Here is a 10,463-nt window from a genome sequence, read left to right as displayed (position 1 = left end):
TAAAATATTAAAATTTAGTTTCTTTAATTTCTAGAAATTCTGGGAACATATTATATTATTGTAACTTATTAACTTGTATAAACCAATCAGCATAGAGCTCTTTTCTTTTGTAAGACTTTACAATCTAATTTATTAATATCCTCTGGAATAAGAAAATATTTAAAATCACCCCAAAAAAGCTGAAGACCTTCCTCAATCACAAAAACACAGAGAGAGCTTGCAGCTTTGAGTCTATAATCTCAAGTAAAAGTAAACACAACACAAAAACTCCAGAGTTCAGATATCAAAGGGCTATTCTCCTCTCCAATGAACAGAAAAATATTTTCTTAATTGATATGAGTTCACAAATAGTCAAACAGAAAAACAAGCTAGATTCTCTATTGTCTCTTACCTGACAAGGAACAGATCTCCATCACCCCTTGAAGATTACTAAATGGCAAGACCATACAAACAGACTACCAGTCGTTTTTGCAATCAATTAGGAGACATTTATTGGCCACACACAAACCAAGTTCACGTAAACACAAGGTGCTCAACTGACTGCACAGTCAAGATAGCCTACTATATCATTCGTCCCTGCTCTTGGTTATAGAAAGCAACCAACAGACTTGACCAAACACCAAAAATAAAGCAAAACTCAGAATGGGGGAAAAAAAGGAAAGGAAAGAAAAAAGTAGAAACTGTGAGTCAGCAAAGATAAGTTTCCACAGTTGATTGGGAAACCCTGGGGAGCCAAGAAAAAACATGGCTTGGCTTAGTGGCTCATTGAATTCACTTCCTGGACAATGCCATTCTATTGAATCCAGCAGATAAATCCACTTGGGTATCTCAGTGGATGACCTATCAACATGTTAAAGTACAGTATAACACAGAATTGAAATATAGTTCTCATACAGATATAAAGTGAACACAAGTCAAATATTTTGTCCAACTGTTTATTTATTTATATTTTTAAAAAAGTAATCTCCATACCCAACATGACCTCAAGATCAAAAGTCACATGCTCTGCCAACTGAGCCCACCAGGCACCCATTTTGTCCATTTTCAAAATATTAAATTGTCAGGAATTGTGAAGGGTCTGGGCCACCTGGGTGGCTCAGTTGGTTAAGAGTCCGACTCTTAATTTTAGCTCAGGTCCTGAACTCACAGTTTGTGAGATCTAGCCCCGTATGGGGCTCTGTGCTGGCAGCATGGAACCTGCGTGTGATTCTTTCTCCTCTCTCTCTCTCTCTCTCTCTCTCTCTGCCCCTCCCCATTTGTGCATGCACACACTCTCTTTCTTTCAAAAAAAAAAGTACTGTGAAGGATCTGAGAGTTTACACTATTTGCAGGCAAAAAAGTTACTTGCAGTGGATTCGTGGATGCTGGAAGAAGACACAAGTTGCCTGGGACAGAAGCAAAAAGACATTTATTACTTATGGCACAGCAAGCAGTATGAGCATAAGCATTTTTGGTGCCGGTTCTTCAAACCCTAATTTCTACATAGTGATATGAAGATGGCCAGGTGCCACTTCCACATGTAGTGGGTTGCATTCTAGAAGAGGAACTCTGAGCTTAGGTATACACACTAAGCATGAGTGACCCCCAGCTCAGGAGGGGGGTCTATCTCTACCTTCCAAGGCTGTAAGCAAAACTGCACTTCATCCTAGAAGCAAGTAAATGTATCATCCAAGGCTATGGCTGAATTATCATTTTTGGAATGATAATTCAGAACAAAGGCAGTTAGTACCTCTACCCATAAGACACACAGATATGTGACAGACCCACGGAGAATTGTCTTCTAACATTAACAATTAAAATGCTAAACCTAATTCAAAAAACATTTTGAAAAACTATTTATTGGCACTTGAGTAAAGTAATGTTAGTATAAAATTGCTGGGTTAGATATAAAACTGGTTACGTCACAGTAAGAAACAAAAAAAATGCAACACAACTTTGGAAGTTAACTTCTTTCACACAGAAATCTATAAGATAACATGAATTTCATGGTGTCTAGGCTCTAATCAAACAGAAAAAAGGACAATAAAATACAAGTAAAAGTGCTAGTTTAATTTTCTTGAAGAATTACATAATATTTATTTTTAAAAATTTAATAGTGATCCAATATGACATTGAAAATATATCTGTACTTTCTTGGCTTTATTTCCCAGCCCTGGATAATTTTTCATAAACTGTGAACATAACCTGCTTGTTCATCATTTCATGTCTTTGCATGGATACTGAGGATATACTTACCTTCACTACTTACACAGTAAACACTTTTGCATCCTTCAAAATCTTACCCAAAGTTGCTAACAAAGACTAATGCTCATAGTTGTCGTGGTAATATTCAGAGTAAAATATAATATCTAGAACACTGAGATATCCAATTTTCCTTGACAAGTTTGCTCATATCCCAGAAGGAAAAAAACAGCATGTTTCCTATCCAGGGATTTATCAATTGTATGAATATTTTCAAAGAACAAACTTTTTGCTTTGTTACTTTTCTCTATTGTTGGTCATTTTCAATTTCATTGATTTCTGATCTCCTCTTGTTTCTTTTGTTTGACTTACTTTGGATTTAATTCTTGTTTTAAGGCTTCTGAGGTAGAAACTTAAGTCAATGTTGTTCAATATTTCTGCATGTCTAATATAAACATTTAAAATTATAGATTCCCCTCTAAACATTGCTCTAGTTGCATCTTGAATATTTTAATATGAGGTCTTTTCATTATTATTCAGCTCAAAATATTTTAGATTTTTATTGTGATTTCTTCTTTGACCCATGGTTTATTTAGACGTGTAATTTCCAAATACTTAGAGAGTTCCTAGATATTTTTTGTTAGTATATTCTGCCTTTAATCAACTTTGTTGAGGTATAATTTTTGTACCAAATACTGCATTCAATTCAAGTATACAATTTGATGAGTTTTAATAGATCTGTAACTCTCATGATATCACTGCCAAGCAACATGTTGAATTACTACATCAACCCCAGGTTTCCTCATGCTCTTTTGCAATTTCTTACCTCCCTGCAACAGGTAGGTTAAAATGACTTGAAAGATATACTATGTAGACAATAAAACCCCCCACAAACTTAGTGTGGTATATGAATACCATATAATGGAAACCTCAAACCAAGGAAATACTACCCAGGATAAAGAAAGATATATAATAATCATTCAAATGAACATGAATCATTCTCCTAATAGACCATACTATGGGTCATATAACAAACCTCAAAAAACTAAGAAAAAATGAAATCATACAAAATGAAAAAAAAAAAAAAAAGGAAAGAAATACAACCCTTGACAATCAGGACAGGTAGCCTAGCATGTTTTTTGAGGAAAAACAGAATAGATTTATTGTAACGTTGAGTTTGTTCCAGAATATTAAAGAACATTGTAAAGGATAAAACTTGAGTGTGTATAGCAAGTTATAGGAGGTTTGAGGAAAATGAATTTTATTTGCCATACTTTATATCTGAGTCTGAAGGAAAACAGACAAAATATATTAAGATTTTGGCAAAATTTGCTTAATTTTGATGTGTTTTTTAATAAGATATGTTAATATTCTTTACCCAAGACTAAATTAATGTAATATTAGAATTTTATTTTCTCCCTATGAAAATATAAATTGATCTTGAAATATTTAGTCTGCTTTTAACAAGCGTAATAAAAGATTTTTCTTTATCTTCAGTGTAATCTGAAAATGTAGCAGAAATTCCATGTATCATCAGAATAATTTCCTGTCATTTGTGCTGACTTTATTATATGCTTGATGACTTCAAAAAAAGTACATCTTTTCAGAACAGCTAAAATTCAGTTCCTTACAAGTTTGTTACCTTCTTCTGTTTTTATTGTATATTGTTGGAACTTTTATTTATGTATAGTTAAGCTATAACTTGTCATTGTCCATAGGTAACTGTGCTCCTGTCTCAAACAAATGACCAAATCTTTTTGTTCTTTTTTTTTGGGGGGGGGTGAAATTGAGCAAGGGGCAGAGAGAGAGAGAGAGAGAGAAGCGGGGCTTACCTGGGGCTCATGTTCACCCGAAGCAGGGCTCGTGCTCACCCCATGTGGGACTCAAATTCACAGACCCTGAGATCATGACCTGAGCCCAAGTCAGATGCTTAACGACTGGGCCATCCAGGAGCCCATGACCAAATTTTTTCTTACAATTCTTTATTTTGTTTCCTCAAGATCAGATCCTAAATTAAGGAAAATAAATGTTTAGGATGTCTTTTTCATTTTTTAAATTGTGGTAAAATATGTATAACATAAAAGTCACCATCATAACCATTTTTAAGTGGACGGTTCTGTAGCATGAAGCACAATAAGTACTTTCACGTTGTGCAACTATCACCACCATCCAGAACTGTTTCATCTTCCCCACTTGAAACCTCATACCCATTAAACAATATCTCCCTGTTCCTCCCTCCCCTGCAGCTCCTGGCAACCACAATTCTGCTCTCTGTCTCCATGAATTTCACCACTCTAAATAGCTCATGTGAGTGGAATCGTTGAGTAGTTGTCATACTGTGACTGGTTTATTTCACTTAAAATGTCTTTAAGCTTCATCCATGTGTAGCACGTATCAGAATTTTCTTGCTTTTTAAAAAATGCTTTATTTATTTTTGAGAGAGTGCAAGCAGAGGAGGGGCAGAGAGAGGGAGACAGAGGATCCAAAGTGGGCTCTGAGCTGACAGCAGAGAGCCTGACATGGGGATTGAACTCATGAACCATGAGATCATGACCTGAGCTGAACTCAGATACTCAGCTGACTGAGCCACCCAGGTGCCCCAGAATTTTCTTGCTTTTTAACGTTGGATAACGTTCCACTACATGTAAATTCCATGTTTTGTTTTTATCCCCTTCATCCTGCAATGGACTCATGGATTGCTTTCATTATTCAGCTATTGTGGATAATGCTGCTATGAACATGGGTGTACAAATACTTTTTCGAGAAGTTGCTTTGAAATCTTTGGGGTATATACTGAGAAGTAGAATTGCTGAATCATACGGTAATTCTATGTTTAATTTTTTTTTTAGGAGCCACCATACCAGTCTTCATAGTGGCTGTACCATTTTATATTTATACCAGAAATGTCAAGTGTTCCATTTTCTCCACATCCTTGACAACACTTGTTACTTTGTGTTTTTTGAAAACAGTTGTCCCAATGGTTGTGAGATGATATTTCATTGTGGGTTTAATTTTCATTTTTCTCTATTGATTAGTGATTTGAACATTTTTTTCTTGTGCTTATTGGCCATCTGTATATTTTCTTTAGAGAATTGTTAATTCAATTTCGTTGTAATTATTTATTTATTTATTTAAAAATTTTTTTAAATAGGCTTCACACCTAGTGTGGAATCTAATGTGGGGCTTGAACTCAACAACTCTGAGATTAAAGCATGAGCTGAGATCAAGAGTTGGATGCCTAACCAACTGAGCCACCCAGGCGCCTCTCTTGGCCCATTTTAAAATCTGGTTGTTTATTTTTTTGTTGAATAGTAGGAATCTTTATATATTTCTGTGTATTAAACCCTAATGAGATATATGATTTGCAAATATTTTCTCCCATTTCATGGGTTTCTGTTGATAGCGTGTTTTGAAGCACAAAAGTTTTTAATTTTGATATAGTCCAATTTATTTATTTTTTCTTTTGTTGTCCGTGCTTTTGAGGTCATATCCAAGAAGCCATTGCCAAATCCAATGTCATGAAGCTTTTCTCATATATTTTCTTTTAAGAGTTTGGGTTCACTTTAAGCCAACCTCTTGTAGATAGTATAATGTTAGAGTCCATCTTCATTCTTTGCATGTGAATGTTTACTTTTCCCAGCACCATTTGCTGAATAAATATTGAATGCTTTAAAAATTCACATGTCCTCCTTGCACAGAAGCCATGCTAATCTTCTCTATATCATTCCCATTTTAGTGTATGTACTCCCAAAATAACCACTAGATGTCTTTTTAAATTAAAATTAAAATTATCTTTGAGATTTCTCAAGGAGCCCCTGGAAAATCACAATGATTTATATATTTACCTTATAAAAACAGAGATGCCAGAAATATTTTAGGTTGCCCTGATATAATTTATATTTCTGAATTAGCTTGTCACTATTATAAAAAAATTCCTGGGAAGAACTGTCAAGTGAAAGGATAATTTTGTACAGATAAAATATTATCCATATAAAATTTTCTGAGACTGTACATTGCACCAAACAAATTGACAGCCTCAAGAGATTTGTTAATGCTTTCATTGTCTGTGATAGGATCTTAACTGTAGAAAAGTTTTGTTACAATTCTTTGAAAGAGTTATGTATTATAGTGCAATGGAGAAGTTTACTCTCCTCAATTTTGTTATTGTTCATTACTGTAATATATCAATCTTATCATAGTCCAATTAGCAGGCAGTTCTGCTTCTTTGGTAGTTATAATACAAAAAGTATTCTTTACCAGATCCAGAAGCCATGTTCTTAAACAGTTCTTCAAGAGAAAGACTTCAAAAGCACAATTTGTAACCCATGAATTGTGACATAATTACTATACCCCAAAGTAGTTACTTTATTTGTGGAAAGATTTTCAGAAATAGTCTGAAAACACCATTTTTGCCTCTTCGATGGAAAAAACATTTTTAAAATTTTTTTTTTAATGTTTAATACTTTTGAGAGAGAGAGAGACAGAGAGATACAGAGCATGAGCAGGGAAGGAGTAGAGAAAGAGGGAGACACAGAATCCAAAGCAGGCTTCAGGCCCAAGCTATCTGTACAGCTTGACTTGGGGCTCAACTTATGAACTGTGAGATCATGACCTGAGCTAAAGTCTGACGCTTAATGGACTGAGCCACCCAGGTGCCACTAAGTAACTGGAATTTGCATAAAAGCTTTAAAAAATTCCTTAAGCTCCTCTTCCCCTAAAGAATACTTCTCAGGGCGCCTGAGTGGCTCAGTCGGTTAAGTGTACGACTTTGGCTCAGGTCGTGATCTCATGGTTCATGGGTTCAGGCCCCACGTTGGGCTCTGTACTGACACTCAGAGCCTGGAGCCTACTTCGGATTCTGTGCGTGTCTCTCTCTCTCTGCCCTTCCTCCTGCTCACACCCTGTCCCTCTCTCTCAAAAATAAACATTAAAAAAATTATAAAAAAATAAATTCCAGTTAGCTAATATGCAGTGTAATATTCGTTTCATGTGTCTCATACTATGTTTCAACAGTTCCATAAACACCTGGTGCTCATCATGATAAGTGCACTCCTTCATTCCCATCACCTATTTTATACTCTGAATAACAAAGGATATTTTGCATGTTGAAGATGCCCCCTTTTCCATCTCCTACTACCACCAGTCAAACCCAACTTATTATTGAGCCTAAGATATAAGAAACAACTGAATGGATTACTGTTAATTTGAATATCCCAATGGTATAAGCTCTAGGTGATGAACAACTATTTGGTGTTACCTAGCCATGCTCAAAGAAATGGAAGAGATGGAAGAAGAAATAGAACCAGGCATCAAGCCACCAGAAAGCTGGTTGAATTTTGAGTGCAAGAACAATTATATTATTGTGCATATTGCACTAAAATGCCTTATCAGAAAAAAGAGTATCAACAAAACCATACTTCAGAAACATTTTTGAAAAAACAGCCTTTCTAGAGTGTTGGTATCTCTTGCTATTTCCACTCCAGCTGTTCTTATCATCCACAATAATATTAAGATCCTAATCCCAAACCTGGGTGTTCATGCATTCATCCAGCAAACATTTATATATCACTTCTACTGCTGCTAGAGTGCACTGATGAGATGAGGGTCTAGATCAGGCAAAAGGAACAGAAAGAGAGGCTTAAAATACATTTGAGGTAAAATGTATAGAATATGGAGACTGATTGGAATAAAATAAGAAAAGGAAGTTTAAGATTTTATTTTTAAAAATTTTTTAACATTTATTTATTTTTGAGAGACAGAGAGAGACTGAGCATGAGTGGCAGAGGGGCAGAGAGAGAATGAGACACAGAATCTGAAGCAGGCTCCAGGCTCTGAGCTGTCAGCACAGAGCCTGATTTGGGCTCGAACTCACAAACTGTGAGATCATGACCTGAGCTGTAGTTGGATGCTTAACTGACTGAGCCACCCAGGTGCCACAGAAAGTTTGAGATTTTAAAAGAGGATATAATCATGACTCTCATACAAAAGTAAATTGGACACCTGCCCAAGATCTTATTTCATTCATTAACTAATGAGGAAGTCATAGATGTTACAATTGATGCAAATGAGATTTACAGAATCACACATATATTAAGATTAAGTATGCTAAAATTAATTCACAAATAGTTGCAAAACTGGCTCATTCCAGTTTTATTCTCTACCCAGGAGGTAGAGAGAAATCAGTTGCATTTATTCCAGATGAAATTCATATGCATGATTTTGGACAGCAATCATTTGTACTAGCTATTAGTTATCTACAACTTATAAAAATGGTAAAGAAGCTCAAAGACAATGAAAAGTACAGAGAACGTATAGAATCAGATACCAATAATGGTGTGCTTAGGCAACTGTTTTTTTGTGTGTTTTGTTTTTTTAGAGAGACAGACCGTGTGAAAAGTGGAGAGGAGTTGGGGTGGGGGGAGAGAGAGAAAGAGAGAGAGAGAATCCCAAGCAGGCTTCATGCTCAGCAAGGAACCTGACATGGGGCTTGATCTTATGACTCTGGGATCGTTACCTGAACCGAAATCAAGAATCAGACACCCATACTACGTGGCAATGAGAAAAAATGAAATATGGCCTTTTGTAGCAACATGGATGGAACTGGAGAGTGTGATGCTAAGTGAAATAAGCCATACAGAGAAAGACAGATACCATATGGTTTCACTCTTATGTGGATCCTGAGAAACATAACAGAAACCCATGGGGGAGGGGAAGGAAAAAAAAAAAAAAAAGAGGTTAAAGTGGGAGAGAGCCAAAGCATAAGAGACTGTTAAAAAACTGAGAACAAACTGAGGGTTGATGGGGGGTGGGAGGGAGGGCAGGGTGGGTGATGGGTATTGAGGAGGGCACCTTTTGGGATGAGCACTGGGTGTTGTATGGAAACCAATTTGACAGTAAATTTCATATATTAAAAAATAAAAAATAAAAAAAAAAAAAATAAAAAAAAAAAAATTAAAAAAAAAAAAAAAAGAATCAGACACCCAAATGACTGAGCCACCCAGGTGCCCCAAACAATTGTTTAAGTTTCCATTGAAGACATCCATTTCAAAAGACAAAACGTAATGATTTTACTTAAAAAATTTTTTTAAGAATATAGCTTTTTCAGAGACTTAAAAATAAATACTGACAAGTGCTCTCTATATTTGGCATTTGGCAATTGGTGTTACTTTTTCAGGAAAAAGTAATAACAAGACTCATATTCTTGAGAAGGTTTATTTATCTAAATCTATCAGAAGGATCACAGTAAAACACTGTTAAGAAAATGGACTCTGGTTAGATTGCCAAAGTTCACGTTCTGACTTCATTACTAACTAGCTACTGACTTTGGGCAAGTTATGTATTTTCTCCATAACTCAGTTTCTTCATTGCTTAAATGAGAACAGTAACAAGATTTAATTTATAGGACCGTTGAGAAGATTTCATTAGATAATAAATGTCATGTACCTGACATATGGTAACCACTCAGTAAATGCTATCTATTAGTATCCTGAGAGAAAGGCTATTAATATCACCAGGCTTTTTATAAAGAGTATATTTTGATGGAAACTTAAATGAGTTCAAAATCCTTTCTCTGATTACAGCATTTTCCAATTCCCTGAAATTTCCATTCACACACCTCCTCAGCCCTATCACCTTCAGAGCCAACCCCATGAGATGCAGGTAAGAGCATTATCATGAGAGAGGGAAGGAACAATCACTTCATGACTACAGCCACAAAGTCTCAATCCCACCATCACTAATGTCCTCCGGGCATCTAAAGTCCCATGGTACTCACCTGTCAGCAGTGAGTATTTTGCAGATAAATCCAAACTCTAATACTGTGGCCCCAAAACTATTGCGTGGTATCTTTCCCCATAGCAAGTATTCATCAATCAAATAAGTTGTTTTTAATCAGGTTAAAAATTCCCAAATTATATAAACCGTACATGTCAACTAGGTAAAATAAGCATTCTAAAGCAAAAGTAAGACATATTAGTAGGAAAGGCTGAATGACGGGTGGCTTGGATAAATCCTACTGCTAGAAAATAAAGGAAAATAAATACTGAGCAAAGCAGTGTTACACATGTGCCCCAGCCACTTAAACAAGGACTCCCCAATTACCTTTTATAATTTCAAGTAAAGCCTTCAATAATTGCAGCTATGTTTAAAAAAAATGCTTAGGGAAAAAATCCTGGAAGAACACGCATCAAATTATTAGCTAAAATTGAGTCAGGATAAGGAGTTCATTGCCTTTTTTTTAACTTAGTTTACATTTTAATTTGCTATCCAAATTTTATATAATG

General features: G+C 35.5%; 1 non-coding gene across 1 annotated transcript; it reads right to left on the bottom strand.

Moving 5' to 3' along the window:
• Positions 1 to 5,834: 5,834 nt before the first annotated feature.
• Positions 5,835 to 5,938, bottom strand: LOC122214639. Its single transcript, XR_006200019.1, has one exon. It is a non-coding gene; the product is annotated as a U6 spliceosomal RNA (small nuclear RNA).
• Between the last annotated feature and the right edge of the window lie 4,525 nt (positions 5,939 to 10,463).

Source organism: Panthera leo, chromosome A2 (genome assembly GCF_018350215.1).
Source record: "Panthera leo isolate Ple1 chromosome A2, P.leo_Ple1_pat1.1, whole genome shotgun sequence".
Taxonomy (NCBI): domain Eukaryota; kingdom Metazoa; phylum Chordata; class Mammalia; order Carnivora; family Felidae; genus Panthera; species Panthera leo.
This window is presented reverse-complemented; position numbering and strand designations above follow the sequence as displayed.